The sequence below is a fragment of the Thermobia domestica genome, chromosome 4 (assembly GCF_964235325.1).
Source record: "Thermobia domestica chromosome 4, izTheDome1.hap1.1, whole genome shotgun sequence".
In the NCBI taxonomy this organism is placed as follows: Eukaryota; Metazoa; Arthropoda; class Insecta; order Zygentoma; family Lepismatidae; genus Thermobia; species Thermobia domestica.
In genome coordinates this window covers 233,934,564-233,952,641 of record NC_137457.1, presented here as the reverse complement: position 1 = coordinate 233,952,641, position 18,078 = coordinate 233,934,564, and the positions used below count along the sequence as shown (strand labels likewise).

The 18,078-nt window shown below is 37.5% G+C and overlaps 1 protein-coding gene across 1 annotated transcript in view; it reads left to right on the top strand.

Annotated features, from left to right (window-relative positions):
• Positions 1 to 613: 613 nt before the first annotated feature.
• LOC145683907 (aminopeptidase O-like) overlaps positions 614 to 18,078 on the top strand; it is a 206,100-nt gene continuing 188,635 nt past the window's right edge. The window contains exon 1 of the mRNA XM_081755572.1: positions 614 to 1,044. The gene's annotated coding sequence lies outside the window, so the exon portion shown is untranslated. The remainder of the gene's footprint in view (positions 1,045 to 18,078) is intronic.

The window sequence follows — 18,078 nt, the reverse complement described above, 5'->3', positions numbered from 1 at the left end:
TGTGGTCGGTGGTGTAGCAGTGATCAGCGTCTGTCCACACCTGATGAAGGTCACCCAAAAAAAAAACATGTAGTCGGGGTGTCAGGCCGCTGCTGGAACCATCTGGAGCTTCTGCTTTAGGATGAGCTGGTTCATGGCAGGAATCCATACTGTCTCAGTCCACCTTGTGGCTGACTCCGAAAAGAAGGGTCGGGAATGCTGGAAGCTGCTGGAACCATTGTCTCTGGAACGTCTGGAGCTGAAAAGGAAACTCTTGGAGGTGCCATGTAGCCGGGAACAGGAACAGGATCTCGTTGCATCGTGACGAGACGGGAACTGGAGATAGCATCGTGTAGGTGAAGGCTGGCCCAGGAACATCTCGAACCAGACTCGTGAAGATGCTGAAAATGGCCATCCGCAGCAAGATGGTGCCGCTTCTGGTAGGCTGGAGAATAAACTGGCATCTGGAAGTGACATCTGTGGGATCTCGGAGCAGGTGCATATTGAAAAGAAATGGATTGCATTAGTTTTAGATTTAGGTGTTTTGAAAAAAAAAAATAGTGTTTCCTCTCTTTTTGTCGTCGGACTGGAATTAGTCTGAGATATGTATATGTATTGAAAATAAAACAATTTCGGACTGCAAAGTATGGTAAAGCAAACAATAGCAAAAAAAATTGTATTTCATTTTGGTAAAAACCTTTCTTTCTGCAAACATTAGGTAATAGAAAGAGAATGCATAGCAAGTGTGTTTGTTTATTTATGGTTAATGACCCAGAAAGGAAAAGATGACACGCCAACCGTTATGAGATGGAATGTCTTGATAAAAACGGTAGGGGAAAACTTTAGGTTCCGGAAATTGAAAGTGTCTTGTGATGTGTATGACAGATCGGTTAGAATTGTGTGCGTGAATATTGTTAGTTATAATTCTTACGGATTCTGATGTGGTTTCTGCAAGTTTCGTTCAAAAAGTCTCGTGCGTAAATCGTGTTATTGAGTAGATGAGTGATTTGTGTTAGTGACGTGACGCATTTTGATCTATGTAATAGATGGAATTTGATGCTTAAGGTAGGTCCTAGAATATTGAAATTTGCTTATATTCTGTCTTGATTATTTGAGCATTAATTGTTAGCCTACCCTCCCACTAAGTAGACTAAAAAAAAAGCGGCGAAACATTCCCGCGCCCTCAATTCAGGAATATCTGGCCTTGCGCTATGGTACAAGAATGATTAGGTGAACATAAGATCGAACGTTAGCCTTCCGCCCTCGAAAAAAGACCAACATTCGCGGTGAAATATTCCTGCGGCCTCAATTTCAGGAATATCTTACCGTGGGTCATTGTAAAAATATTATCCCACTGACAAAAGAGGAAATTCAAATACAATCGTCCGTGACGCCGAACTCCCCAAAAACGACACATATAGAATGTATGTTTCAACTCGAATTTTGTCAAGCGGAAAAATGAAGTACTGTACGTGGTTTGGAACTATTATTCTAGGAAAATACCTGTTAGGAAATAAATACGATGAAGTTGAAAACGAATTAATGACCGAATTTGTCTGTAATACGGGAAACAAATGTTGAGAGTATGAAAGATGAATTCGGCTATTGCAGAACGAAAACGAGAGACGTAGGCGGCAGTTTGAGGTAAAAAAAAAGTTTAATAGTGTTAGCAGGTTGTGGACAAGAAACCATATGAAACAAACACAAAGTTAGATTCAAATCAAAATTGACCGAAAAATTAAGCAATTCAATGTTGTTGTACAAAATATATCTATTAGCTTTCAACATTATTGCCTATCTACTAAGAAAGAGTAATTTTAATCTAACCCCAAAAGAATAAAGATTAAGACAACACAGAAGGGTTCAAAATTTAATTATTTTTTGAAAACGAAATAGTTGCTTGTTCCACATTTCCTTGGAGCAAGATGGCATCGGTGAGGGTTAGGTAGCAAAATTCGGCGCCCTCAACCCGCCGAACAAAAATAATTAAATTCTGAACTAAGACCATCACCAAGAGCCTATGTGTTATGGCTTTCCCGGCGAACATAGAAGTGATACATGACATTTTCTTTTTTCATTCAGATACATTTAATGACAGATAATGTATATACTATCATAGGTTAGCATTAAACATTCCGTTATCCATGTATAACGAAATACTTTTTTCTCACTTATGACCTCATTAGTCAAGGCTATGTATATTTTGTTAATTTAGAAATTATTATTTTAATTTTTGGTAATTGAAAATTTGCCTTTGACTACTATTTGCTTTAAATCCGTATATTTTATTGAAATTGCATTACACAGTGGTTTTAAATTTTTATGTGTGTGCATATTTTCTGTTGCGCTTGTTTTGCCAAGCTTTATTCCTAGAGAATTTAATGCACCAGATTTAGTTGTTAATACTAGTATAACCTTTAGTACTGTGTCCTGTCTTGTTTATTTGTCTGTTTGGGTTCTGATTTTGGCCACATCAGCCCATTTTGTGTTGTGAGGTGACACGAGCTGGTATCGTGTGTTTTCTCTGTCTTTCTTTTTGTGTTACTATTTCTCTAAGCATCCCCATTCCGTACCATTGTTTTAAACATTTTTTGTTGTATAAAACCCATTAAGGTTCATAGTGGCGAGTCTGTTTTCCGCCCTTGGTTGAATAAAACAAGCGTGGTAGGTAGCGACATGATGCAAGTTTCAGTAGGGAAGGCAACGGGAAAGGGGATCACGCGGTGCAAGGAAAAACTATTGCCAGAAGGGATTACTGGTATTTGGGTGTGGAGAATGGCGTGAGTGCCAGAGAAATGGCATGATGTGAGGGGAAGAGAATACAACAAAGGCAAAGTTATCTGCGGAGAAATAATGAGATTTTTGCGTGCAAGACGCATGCGCAAGTTGGAAAGATCTTCAGCTAACATATCGAATGGAACTAAAGCCGATGGTAATAAATTTAGTTGACATTTATCGTAAATGTCAGAGAAGAGATAAGAATGAAGGGTCTGATGTTGTGCGTTAACTATAACATTGTCCAAATTCAATAACAGGTTAATGAACCGGATGAGGGATTTCGATTCCGATAACAGAGTTTCGTAGATAGGTTTCTTCGGAGAGAATGGAAGTCATGGCGGTTTGGATGTTTTGAAAGACGCTACGAGATTCAGAAGCCAATCTATTAACGGAACGAGAAATGTTAGAAAGGGCAGTGTGGACTGAAACCTGATCTTTTTCCAGGGACTGCAAATGTTCCTTTAACTGGGCAGAGTTGAGTGTTAAATGTTTAATTTGATCCTCTGTAGCTACACCTGAAATGTAGCGAAGAAGATTACCTAAAGGTGCAAACAGCGCTCTAGTAGTACGAGCGATAGAAGGGGGAGAATTTTGTTTACCTAATTTGGCGACAACGGATGCAGAAAAAATGTCAGATGTTAAGTTATTAATATTGTGCATTAAGGTTTTAAATTGTGAACACAAAATAGTATTATTAGCCTCGTCACATTCGAGAGCAATGTTGGTTGAGTCAACCATGGGAAGTTCATGGGAGTAAGAGAGAAAAGCAATCTCCGTGTATGGAATTGCATTGTCCAGTTCTTGGAATTCGATTCCCACTGTTATCTCGGAGGCCATTGGTTCATGAGGATAGGCATGCGGAATATTTGTAAAAAGGAGAGAAAGGGTGTACCTGTCAAAAAAAAAAAATAAAATAAAGGTAAATGAAAAAGTGTTACCGAAAGAGAAAAAAAAAAGTCCATGTTACGCATATATTGTGAAAGTGAAAGTATTGACTCATAAGCAGACAATTGACAACACAAAATGATCGATTCGAGTCAACGAATCGTGTGGTCGTTGTTCGAAATGACTTAAAGAATCACAAAGAACACCAGAACGTATTATTGGAACACGAAAGTTGCCCAGAAAAGAAACTAGTTGCCTATTATTATTATTATTATTATTATTATTATTATTATTATTATTATTATTATTATTATTATTACTAAAATATGTAATGAAATGTACAAGCATGTTCGAAAGACAACGTCGAAAGAACATGGGAAAAAGGATATGTAAATGAAATGGAAGCTAGACCTGTTTTTTTTTTTTTTTTTTTTTTTTTTTTTTTTTTTTACACATAAGTCAAATGCACAAATATATTACGGTACTAAAGAAAGAAGCATACAATAACTACAAATGCATGTAAATTACTAATAGATTATTTTGACTTGTTACACTATACCATGCATTAGTTATAATTTCTTTTTGAGTTTATATTTAATGTCCTGACGACAGCTACTCAGAGACTTCATGTCGAAGCTCTGAACGGAACGAAGTGAATCCGAAATGGTGGAATCCGAATGAATGATTCCAAAACAATGATTCTTGGTTAATAAAATCTGTCTTTTTATACCCGTAAATGTCCATGTTTGTCACAACTAGTTGGCACTATATTTTTGAATCTTAAAATGTCCAAATTATAGTTTTCTGATAAATATTATTGTTATGTATACAAATATAAAGGTTATTTTTGTTTTTCTGTTCAGTTTTGGAAAATCCGTGTATTTGTCCACCAGAACATCACCAGATATTGTGTTTTTAACTTTTCCTGCAAACAATAGATCAGATCACAGATGCACATATCGAGGTCAGCTAGGTGTTACGCTATATAGCTTGTTGTGGGAAAGTTTATTTTCCAGTTCACACAACCTTGGCCTCAGGTTATTCTTATTTTTGGATGCTTTGAATATTCGCACTGAAAAATATTATTTTAATTGTCCATTTTGTTCTATGTAAATAAAAAAAAACTTTATGCACTATTAAGTGATAATTCACTTATTATATGATAATATATATTCCAAATTATTTCGTGTTGACATTGGCCCTTTTAGTCCCAAGTCGCAGATATTTTGTGAACTTACATTGAAAAATTCTGGATACTTTCATCTGTTTTTAAATTCTTCCAGCTTATATTGAACATAAGATTATTATAATTTTTGTTTAACTTTCCAAATGCCAAATACGATTGACACTTGTCTCAAAGTGCTTACGTGGATTGCAAATCAAAATTGTGAGCTAAGCCACGAAGATAGTTCTCTAAAGGTCTTTGAGCATACTCCTGTACAATAGTACGTACTCGACTTGCAGTTACTCTATATTTTTTTCAGCCGGTGGCCAATACTTGTCAGCCACTTCTTGCTCCACTTGCACTTCATTCATTTGTTGCTCCTTCGTCAGTGCTTCAATAAATTTAAAGATGTTAGTGTGATGAGCACCAATGAAAGAGCTAAACTTATGGTGCCATCCCTCGATGCTGTTGTTTGTCCTCGGCAGGTCTCCGAGAGTAACTTCGTATTGATTCCACTTTATGGAGATAATTGGAGGACGTCTAACACCTCCAAGCTGTGGACGCCCTATCCATGTATCTTCGAAATAGTCAATTAACGGTTGCAGAATTTGCGCATTTTCATTGAAGAAATTTGTGTGTCAAACTGTGAAATGCTTCTTGAACTTCATTTTCCGGAACGAAGGCAAGACTTGCGAGCTGTCTCATATGGAGGGCAAAATCTGGATTATCTAAATATCTCCTAAGAAGCTCTTCATTCTGTTGTATTTTCCGCCATATGCACTGCGTAAAGTGGAAAAAGCAGCCACGAACATTCACGGCAGGAAACACTTGAAGAAATGCGTTTGCAACCGCAACTTCAAAATCAATTATAACACTAGTTGGATCAGGGACGTAGCTAAGGGGGGGAGCGGAGGGGCACCGGCCTCCCCAAATCTTGGCTTGGCCCCCCCAAATATTTATTTAAAATTATATGTTACAAATTGTTTTTATCCGACAATAAATGAAAAAAATATCCATAGTAAACTGAAATTATTCATATTTCTAAGAATTTTTTTAAAAAATCCATTTATAGGTATTTCTTAAACATTAAAAGTGAACGGTAATAACTTTTACACCGTCACCTTCGTTAACATTGCGAGGTTCTTCCAGCCCTTAGAGTGATTCCAGCCTTATAGTCGCCTTGAAGTACTAAGGCTAAAAAGCTATACGAATGCACTTTCTATAACCGACTTAGAAAAAAAAAATGAAAAGTTGATTCGACTCAAAGGCTAGGAGAATACTTCTCCCACATTGCTGGGGTTTGCAACATAGTATCTTATAGTATCTTTTAATTGTTTTACGAGAAGGTACTGAGTATAGGTTTACTCTGGCGCTGGCAACTGTGGCTGAGCGGGAAAGAGTCTATTTTCTTACTGAACGTGGAATCCGCACTGTTAAGTTTGCTATGCATGTGTTCTTGAAATTAAGTTAAATATAGAGAGATTTATAAAATCTAGATATTTTATTTCACACGAAAAAAGTGATAAGCAATTGGTGACTACCTTCAGTGAAACTGATAAGGTGCGTGTTGTTGCTTAGGAAAATATTCATTCGGACAGTGTTGATAAGGAAGGTGCTAGCATCTCACAGCAAAACATTCATGTGAATGACTGCTTTCCGAGGTCCAAAGAAACTAGAGATGTCCTGAATCTGCAAAACGATACATCTGGAAAAGAAATAAGAACCCGTCGAGAGTGCTTAAAGCATATAGAAAAAATAGTGGTGATTGTGATCCATTTGGGTCGATAGGGATTGGCTTTCCGAGGCAACGATGAAGATGACAGCAGTTTAAATAAAGGGAATTTCTTACAAACATTTGAGTTGTTACGACGTTTTAATTCTTTTTTATAAAATTATACAGCGCCAGGGAATATCACTTATTTATCCCCAGAAATTCCAAATGAAGTTATCTTGTGCTGCGGTGAGGAAATCATCAATGTCATTGTAAGTGCCGCTAGAAAATTCAGCGTTATGGCTATGAAACGCGAGATGTTAATGTTTCTGAACAACTTAGTGTTTATGTGAGATATGTGAAAAATTCTAAACCGGTAGAGCACATTTTGAAATTTGTCAAACTTCGTGAGGTAAATGCTGAATACATACCGAAAACAATTATCGAAACTTTGGCTTCTGTACCGGTAGGTGTTAATAAGGACTCAAAATGCATTGGGCAAGCTTACAATGGGGCGAGCGTTATGAGAGGCCACATAGGTGGTGTGCAAAAGTAATTTCGAAAGTCTCATCCCCTCGCACTGAATATCCATTGCAATGCAAATCAATTAAATTTATTGTAGAAGTGTGTTCGTTCGAACAAGTAAATACATTTTTTGATTTATTGCAGACTTTGCATAATTATTTCTACGTCGTAAAAGCTCATAGACGAATACAGCAGGCTCAGACAGCGTTAGGTTTGGAGCAGTCCAGTATATCTGATTTTAGACATTCGTTGCGCTTCACATGTTCATTCATTGAATGCTATAAAAAAGAATGATGGAGCTATAATCTTTGCATTAGAGGGAAAGGATGCTAAGAAGACTACTGAAGCTGAGGGTATTGCGAACAAACTGAAATCATTTGCCATAGTTTCATGCTTGATTGTTTTTAGTAAGATCTTGGGAATTACTAGTGGCCTGAATAATTTTCTACAAGGAGAAGATATTACCCTAGCAAACGCCCAGCTACTTATTTGTTCCGTCGTTGAAGCCATAAAAGAACTTAGAACAAAGGAACATTCATTGCGTCTCTACACTGAAGCATAGGAGTTTGTCAAACAAAATGGTATAGAAAGTTTTAATCAACCAAAGAGCAGAGAAAAGCGAAATGATAGTAGTATAAAAGATTTTCTGGTTCCGGGTAGTATTCCGAAGAAAAGAACACAGGTTTATACTGAAGCGAATTTTCGTACAGAACTCCTATATCCAATGGTTGAAAACATTGCGAACGAGTTTGACAGATGATTCTGTAAGGAAAATATATCTGTAATTCGTGGCATTCAAGCGTGTCATCCTAAATCAAAACTGTTCTTGATGAAGGAGGCAACAGAAGAGTCTGCTACGCAATTCGAAATAGATTTTCCTGAACATGAATTCATTGTTATAAAAAAATTATGTAGAATCTCTTATGAAGGAGAAAGAAATTACAAATATCTCTGACCTGTATGCTGCTCTGTCCAAGCCAATTTTCCCCCAACTACGAATTTGGTGGAAATAGCCTTGACGCTACCTGTGTCATCAGCTTCTTGTGAGTGTTCTTTGAGCGTGCATAAAAGGTTCAAATCAAATCTTAGTTGTAAGTCTGGTTAGGATAGAACATCAGCGTTAGTCGCACTTGAAATAGAACAAGAGATAGCCTCTAAGCATGAAGAAGATAAAATTATTGATATATTCGCAAAGTCGTTGCATAGGCGTCACAGTTTGTGTTCAGCAAGTAATTTGTAAATACAATGTGGCAAAACGTTGTCAGACGATGCAAGAACAGCATTAAAGAAAATAGTGTTGTAATATTAGGCCAATGTTTTACCAATTATTATTTTATTATATAATATGTACTTCGCTGATTAGATTTTTTTTATGATCACGGAGATTTTTTTTATGATCACGGAAGTTCAAATAATTGTAGGCCTCTTGGATTGATTTATGTTTGAGACGCACGGAAGACAACGATTTTGTAAACAATAAAATGTACAACACTGTAAACAATTACGGGCACATTTATTGACCGATTACCATCAATTCTGGCTGCCAACAGAGTACCCTAAAATTTACGGTAATAGTATTTAAGTTATGGTAATAGGGCATACATACGACCTTTTTGTGGCCTATAACCATACATTTTACAGCAATACTGTAAATTTTAGGGTAACCGGTAGGCAGCCAGAATTGTCGGTAATTGGTCAGTAAATGTGCCCGTAATTGTTTACAGTATAATATATGAAGGAAGTCAGGATCTTTGAAAAGTAACACTAAAATATACGTCTCGATAGCCTGTGTGTTCAGTTTAGGTAGCCTCATAGAACTTATCGCATTTTTTGGGTAGTGAATATCTGTTACTATATTATTTCTATTTTCTCAAGCTACAAAATATATTGCAAGGATCCCCACATCACAACAGACGCACGTGTCAACTCAACACGTGCTATTATTTATAAACAACATAGCAGACAGCAAGCCAACGCGGAAGGACACCGAGGAACGCCGAAAGCAGACGGACCTCACGGAAGGACCCGAGGAGGACAAATAAAAGGAGGAACACCGAGGGACCCAGCATCAGTCGTCCAACTGATCAAATCACCTACACCGCCCTGAGGTCGCACTGGACTAGGGGTACACCTATCCTTCCCAAGGTCGCACTGGACTAGGGATCCTTTCAACAACAAAGCCTTGCGAAGCTGCCTTGAGCTGAGGGGGCTATCCTTCCAAACCCATCGAACCGGCAGGTGCCTTGGAGACTGCCTTGACAGAAGGGGCACCGTGCAAAACACCTATACTCATCTACTTGGACATTAACAAGGAAACAGCATTATTATCTTTGTAATCAAAGACGTATTGTATTTATCAAATTTTATAATAAATTGGTGAAGGGATAAAATCTCGGTCCATTATTGACTCTACCAAAAACATTGCATGGTGATAGGCACCGGAGTTTTGTACGGGACGCTCTTTTTATTAACTTTTTTAACAGGCACAAGGTCAGTATCAGAATCTATTTTATCTAGGTTTTACTATCAAAATTCTAAATTTAATTATCAAATTTTTCTCTCTTCCTTTCCTTAAGTGCGATTTATGCCGGAAACTAGATCGGGTAAACAGACATATAGATCAGGAAAGAATAACACAAATATGACAGAGGGTGCATCCAATTTATCCTTTAATATGCCACACTTAACGAAGTATGCGGGACATATGCACGAGGATCCGGACAGGTTTTTTATGATATTCGACCATATGGCAGCAATGCAGGCATGGTCACCGGCTAAGAAGAAGGAAATTCTACCAATATATTTACAAGACACGGCACTAGATCTCGTATTACAGCTTAAAAATCAAAATCAATTTGATACAATGACTTATGACAATCTAAAATCTAAGTTAGTAGCTTTATGTAGACCAAAGGTCCCATCGTATAAAGCAGAGCAGGAATTATTCGAGGTACAACAAGGAATGGACGAGTCAATAGATTCGTACTTTTTACGTAAACTCCGAGCAATAAGGCAGTTATTACCGGAAGCGACTGAAGAACAAAAGATCCACCATTTATCTTTGGGTTTGCAGAGGGATTTCCTTAATAAGATAGCATTTGAAAGGTCTGCAACGGTAGAAGCTCTACAGAATAAATTAAACACACTGGAAGCAGCTAATGACCTTTTAAGGAAAAGAGAACACGCAGAGCTATCACAAAAATTACATATGTTATACGGCCAGAATAATATACCTAACCTGCATAATACATCCTATGGCTTATCAACCGAACCAAAATCAATATATCCTGGACAACAGTTATACCATCATACCTATCCTGTGCAGATGCAACCTGTTACACAACCAATGAACAGCTATATACCTGGATACCAACAACACAATAATCTTCCCATGGCAATTCCTCAACCCAACCCTCAAGAAACTCAAACCTCAAGTCAGGAACCTAAGACCGTTCCCCACCAAGAGCAAAATCCTCCACAAAGTGACCTCTCTACCTTGGCCAATAAAATGGCAGAATTGTCGCTGGTGATAGCCCAGACGAATTATACAAGCCATTTGAAGAATAGGAACCAGGGAAACGGAAGGAGAAACAATAATAATGGGAAGAGAAAACAGGGACAAGTCCGGAATAATCGACACGCTGCTCCAACGGAAGATCAAATTTTGGTGTGCGCAATATGCCGGAAGCGGGGCCATGGGGCATCTAATTGCTACAAACGTCAAAAAAACGCATAAGGCAGCCCCTTGACAAGGGGGCCGATAGTTACCATCACACGGAACGAGGAGACCCAAAAGAAACCGACACAAATTACGAAATTCCTCTAATAAACGAACAATCAGGACAATTGGCAGAAAGACGGGAAAATATTGCATTAGAGGACGAAAATAACAGGTCGCATTTAACAATTAAAACTAAATTGGGCCTTCAAAATGCGATAATTGATACAGGAAGTACTGTTTCCCTATGGCCCGCCCAAATCGTTCCCCCTGGGACAAATATAATTCCATTTCAGACAATAATAAAAGGAATTTCAGGCAATAACATTCATTTGAACCAAATAGCATTAATAAAATTTAAAATAGGACAGACAACATTCACTCATTACTTTAGGATAATTGACAAAACAATGCCAATAATAATAGGAATCGATTTTTTCCAACGTTCGCATTCCACCATAGATTTAAACAAGAACACAATCTCGTTTTTTAAACGACCGAGGAAACCGCAGTTACCAGTTCAAAGTACAGAGAATACATTGTCAGCTTTAACGACTCAGATAGTATCACAGACGGAGCACAATTGCCTATACTTGACTAAGCAAATAACTTTGCCTCCAAGATCGTATACATATGTACAAGTAACAGGAAAGAAAAAAATAGCTGACAGAGAATTCCTATATGTATCATTGCTTCCTGGACTACGCGAGAAACATAATTTAAATGCCCTCGATCAAAAGATAGAAACAAGCAAAATGATAATGTTAATTTCAAACCCAAATGGCAAGAGCGTAACTATAAAGAGGAACACGCCAGTGGCGGTTCTTGCGGAAGGGCACGAAATCTCTTTTAACGCCCTAGAAGAACCAGATTTTTTTGAAAAAGCATATCAATTTAAAACAAAAGAAGAAACGGAAGAACGTTTAAAGTACACAAAAACACTTTTCAATAAAGAACTTTTTGACGTCAATCCCGAATTGGACAGAAAACAAAAGCAAGCAGTTTATGACTTGTTATTTAAATACAGAGACGTTTTTACATATGCACCTGATGATATTGGATATTTTAGAGGTTACGTTCATAAAATCAGAATTTCTAAGTCTGCCGTATTCCACGACCGCTCCCCACCTATTCCGTTACATATTAGAAGTCAAGTAGATAAGCAAATTCAAGACCTTATCAAGGCAAACATAATCAGGCCTACTGACAATAATGAATTCTCTTCTCCACTTCTTGTGCTCAAGAAGCCTAATACGAAGGAATTTCGAATAGTTCTCAACCTGCAGAAATGCAACACTTATACCAAGTATCTGTCGGTACCATTTCAAGCAACAGAGGACGTTCTAAACTCTATAAAGGGGAAAACTTTCATAAGCATTGCCGATCTTTCCAATTCCTACTTCCAAATCTTGTTGCATCCTAAGAGCCGTAAATATATGACCTTCGAGCTCAATCATAATAGAAAATCATACGAATTTTTGAGATGCACAATGGGGGCCAAAACAAGTTCTCAAAGTTTAAGTGTCGCCACGAGAATGATTTTGGAGGGACTACCAGATAGAATTACAAATTTTGCTGACGATCTTGTTACTAGTTCGTATAATTTTCCACAGCACTTGCAGGATTTAGAATTATTATTCCAGAAGCTTAGGAAACACGACTTCCGAGCATCACCCAAGAAGACCCACATTGGCTATCAGGAACTTAATGTATTAGGACACCTTGTTAGTGGGGAATCCATTAAAATATCTCCAAAAATAGCTAAAAAGATACGAAATTTTAAGCGACCGACTACAAAACGGATTCTTAAAAGCTTTATCGGCCTATGGTCATATCTAAGGGCCCACATTAAAGACTTTACGTTAAAAATTGAGCCTTTCCAACAGTTAGTAACATTCAAATCTAAATTTAAATGGACAGAGAATCACGATGTTCTCTTTGAACAATTAAAAGAAGATATACTAAACGCTCCATCACTTGCTCACTTTGACGATTCGCTAGAAATTCGTGTTTATAGCGATTGCAGTCAAACTCAGGCAGGAGGACCACTCGCCTGCTATAACCCAAAAACTAACACTGAGAAGGTGGTTGCTTATTGTTCCCGGAGGCTAACGAAAAGTGAAGAGAAAGCAAGCATTTGGCAAAAAGAGTTATATGCTCTCATATACACATTGCGCAAATTTCGCTACTTTCTACTTAATAGAAAATTTAACCTATACGTAGACGCAAAGTGTATCACGACGATGAATATCCAGCCGGACAAAGTCGGGAAGTACACAAGATATAAGTTATTTCTAGCTGATTATGATTTTGATATACAATATTTGCCTGGATCCAAACACCCAGCAGATATAATCAGTATGCTAGAACAGGCCCAAGATATACAGAAAGAAGGTGAAACAGAAGAAAATAACAAAGAAAAAGGAGAGGACTATTACGCGTTTAAATCAAACAGCCTTCAAGTTAATACTATAGAGGCAGAAAATGACGAGCCTTTACCGAATATCGCAAGAGAGCAGCGCAAGGATGAAAATTATAAAGACATCATTTCCGTTTTAGAAGGAAGGGAGCCGGAAAAGATCTCCACAGTCAGATCAGCAAGATTTTTTTGTCTTAAAAACGGCATCTTATATCGAAAACAAAACCACCCCAATTTTGGATTACTACATCTTTTATGCATACCGAAGTCCCTAGCTAATTTGTGGTTCACAACCTTCCACCGCCAGGCGACCAATCCGCATTTTGGATTTTCAAAATCATACAAGACCACTATCAAGAAATTTTATATGCCATATCTGAAAAACTATCTGGCTCATAAGATACGCGCGTGTACTGAATGTCAACATCTGAAGAAACTAGCACAGAAGAAACAAGCCGAACTCTTACATCACCCGGTGGGAGAGATAGCAACAACATGGATATATGACGAGTTAGGGCCCCTACCAAGCAGAGAAGGAAGAAATAAGTACATACTAGTAGCTACGGAACTAGCCACACGATATGTCATTGCAAAGACAGTAGACACCATAAACGCGGAAAACATAGAGAAATTTCTGGAAAATGATATTATCCTCAAATTTGGAGCTTTTACAACATTATATTGGGACCGACACCCAGTACATGGAGCAACTCGTTTACAGAATTTGGCGCAGAAGTACGATTTCGTCTATAAGTACTCACCTGCATATAATCATGCTTCCATAGGGTTAGTAGAGCAAACTAATAAAACCATACAGAATTGTCTAAAGTTTTTCGTGCAAGAACACCATACAGATTGGGAAAGATAGTTACCGCACGTTATTTTTGGTATCAATACGTACGTACAAGGAGGGACCAAATATTCTCCAAGTTTCTTATTGTTTGGTTATGAACCAAGGACCCCGCCAGAATGTACGCTAGAATCAAGACAACATATACAAATTGACAGAGATAAACTAGCGGCCATCAGGAAGAAAGTACGAAATAACCTGGAACAGGCGCATAACAGACAAAAGCAGTTTTACGATAAGCGCCATAAACAAACAACTTATAATCCAGGGGACCTTGTCTTGGTATATTATCCCACAAGGAAAATAGGCTTACCTGAACATTTCACAGTTCACTACGACGGCCCGGCACGCATCCTGGAGAAGATAAATTCAAATTTATACCGAGTAGAATTGCCGTCTAAATTCAAGGATAGAATTCAAGAAATTGCGGTGGACCGTTTAAAACCATTTTACGAAGACCAAACAGAGGGAAGACAAAATTAAGGAGAAAGAGGCATAACTCTAAAAAAAAAGAATTTAACAAAATTTCTAGTACTTACCAGGAACAGAAGAGAAACTAACATCAGAAGAAACGAAAAAAAAAAAAGAGAGATACACTGACATAAATTCGCACTTCTTCATTTCAACTATAAACTATATCTCATTTTGTTATTTAACTTCATTACAATTTGTGTTTCCGTTCTCGCAAAATGCAAGATCAACATTTTTTTCTCTTTCTTTTTTAGTTTCAAAAGTCATAATCTCTGCAAGGTTGAAATACAACACTTTCTTGTCTTCAACATCTCTTCTTCAATACAAACGTACATGAATGCTTATTACGTCACTTCTTCTCCTTATAAAGGATGTTGATAAAATCAGGCTCTTCACATTATATAGAGTGACCAAAAATTCAAATTCTCTATTTTTTCTTTTTTTTAAGAAAAGAAGCTATTAAATTCCAAAACTGATTCTTCTCTTTTCATTCGTTCTAATAATAATTAAAATGTGCCTTAATCTTCATAAGTCCCGTTACAAAACAAAACTTAACCAATTAGCTAAACATACCTTCACCGTTAGGAACACACAATTCACTGGCGCCTACTAATACTACGAAAGAGACTTCACTGATATAGACTACCCATACCGGATGTGATCGATCCTTAATAAACTGATATATTTATTCATCGACACTTCTACCCACTTTGAGGGAAATGATAAACTGTTTTTGATCCTGCTTAGTTGGGAAAGAACTACAGTGTTATTACCATTATGTGTATATTTCACAACAAGTTTTTCATAGTGATATTGGTGTATTATAGTGTTTATAGTGTTTCCTTGTGCATAAACAGTATCTCAAGTGTTTCAGCGTTGGTGCAGTTGCCTTTTACTAATTACAATTGTGTACTTTCTCAAAATAATCTTCCAGATTATTTTTTTTCCAGTGTGGGGGTGCAAGGATCCCCACATCACAACAGACGCACGTGTCAACTCAACACGTGCTATTATTTATAAACAACATAGCAGACAGCAAGCCAACGCGGAAGGACACCGAGGAACGCCGAAAGCAGACGGACCTCACGGAAGGACCCGAGGAGGACAAATAAAAGGAGGAACACCGAGGGACCCAGCATCAGTCGTCCAACTGATCAAATCACCTACACCGCCCTGAGGTCGCACTGGACTAGGGGACACCCATCCTTCCCAAGGTCGCACTGGACTAGGGATCCTTTCAACAACAAAGCCTTGCGAAGCTGCCTTGAGCTGAGGGGGCTATCCTTCCAAACCCATCGAACCGGCAGGTGCCTTGGAGACTGCCTTGACAGAAGGGGCACCGTGCAAAACACCTATACTCATCTACTTGAACATTAACAAGGAAACAGCATTAGTATCTTTGTAATCAAAGACGTATTGTATTTATCAAATTTTATAATAAATTGGTGAAGGGATAAAATCTCGGTCCATTATTGAATCTACCAAAAACATTGCAATATAAAGGAACAAAGCAAAAAGGTATGTATAAATGTATCAAAAAGTATTTGTATGAAGTATTGCGTTTTATAATGTCCTTGCATAAGTAAACATTATTAATACATAATTTTTAAATTATTGTTTCATTATCGCATTTCTCAAGAGAGGTTCACATTTCTCAGTGGTGCCCACCCCCCTCATGTCCATGACGCACCCCCCCTCAATTGCCTATCCGTAGGTGTTCTTCCATGAAAAAAATATTTTCGATTAATTTTTACACCCTCTCAAACATATTTATATAGATTTTTACCCCCCCCCCAAATATTTCAATGACGCAGTTTGCGTCATAACCCCCCTTGTGGGCACCCCTGCATTTCTAACCCCCGAAAGAGTAGTTAAAGTTTAATTTAGGGCAACGATATTTTCCGCGAATTATCCTGAGTACACTACAGTACATATATATATATAATATGGGTTATTCCATTTGTAAATGTAGCCCTTCCAAACTCAGAACTCTGGCTACGTCCCTGAGTTGGATTGAAGTTCGGTTTATGAAACTTTAACCGCTCTAGCACTGTTTGGTGTGTAGCTTGCTGCTTATTTTGCATCAAAACATACGCTACTGGAACTACTACATAATTCCTAATTACATGAATGGTCCAAAGTTGTTTGAAAAGAACTGGCACAACTTTAAATGTTGAATCTGATGCCAAATTGGTTGAACCTACGAGAAGATCTAAATTACGCTGAGTTGCATATATCAACACGCGATTCTGGTTGTCACCAATATCATCAAGAAGAAACTGTTCTTTAGTTAAGGCAACCTGGTACGGAAGTGGAATCACTAACTCCTCTATATTCGTGGGATTTACAGGCGCCATTTGAGCTTCTTGCCTGACTCTTTGAACCTTCCTTTTCATGGCAGGAATACTCGGAAGAGCAGCACTTACTGATATGCAATTTACATTAGATGTGCAAACTGAAACAATATTTGCAGGAGTGTCATTTGTATCGGTAGCTGTTCGTTTTAGGTGATTCTGAATTCTTCACTTTTCTGCTTCCACTGGTTGTGGTAGGTGATTGTATCTCTCTTCCATCATTGAAGCGAAAACTACGTTGCTATTTTCGTCTTGGCCCGTTGTGTGTGCCCGTCCTGAGCATTTTGAAACTCTATATTCAATGCATTTTCAGGCTTCATTACCTCCACTCAAAGTTTTATCCTGTCTATAAATATAACCATTATGAAGCAGTTGCTTCGCCCCTTTCTGACTGCAAAGAAATTCGAGTGGCATTATGACCTCAGAATTGACACGTAACTGCACGACTGAAAATGTAACACACAACTGAGCAAATTTCTTTCTTTCTTTCAACAGATATATTTTTTTGTCTTTGTTAATAACAGACCACTTAAACAACAATCACTGCTGAAACTTGAAGCTGATTGGTGAATTTTTGACTTTGTTTCACAGCAGTTTCAAGTTACCGAGTCTCTCCCTTTCTATTATTTTCCATTCTCTATAGGTATAACAGCAGCAACAACGAAACAAAAGCAAATAGTAGAAGTACTGGCTTGATACTGTGAAAAATTTACTGACATGTGACGAAAAATTAACACGTAAAAACACTGTAAATACAGCTAAACATATGAAATAAATATTAAAGGGAACAAATAGCCATTGCGAGAAGTTAATTCAGATAGTTATAAAGCGTGATATTACAGGGTGTTTCAAAGTCTAGATTCATACTTTAATTGAAAATCACTCGAAGTGAGATCAAATCATATCCTTTTTACTCGTACAACTTTCCGCTGTTTCCAACATACATCACATCCTCAGGCTCAACGCTCATGATACGTTTATGCTTACGAGTCTTATCTACGACTAGATTCAGCGTTAGAGCCACTAGTCACGTGCCTAGAGGAGCAACGTCCTTAGGGACTCACACTGATCGAATATTTTAAAATTCACATTTAATTTATTTTAAAAGTAAATACTTATAAAAATATGTATTTGAACAATGACAAGTTTTCTTTTACTCTTCATAACGTTTTTCTCCTATTTCATTTTACTTTTATGAATCTAGTGTGAGAAAATAAAAAAGT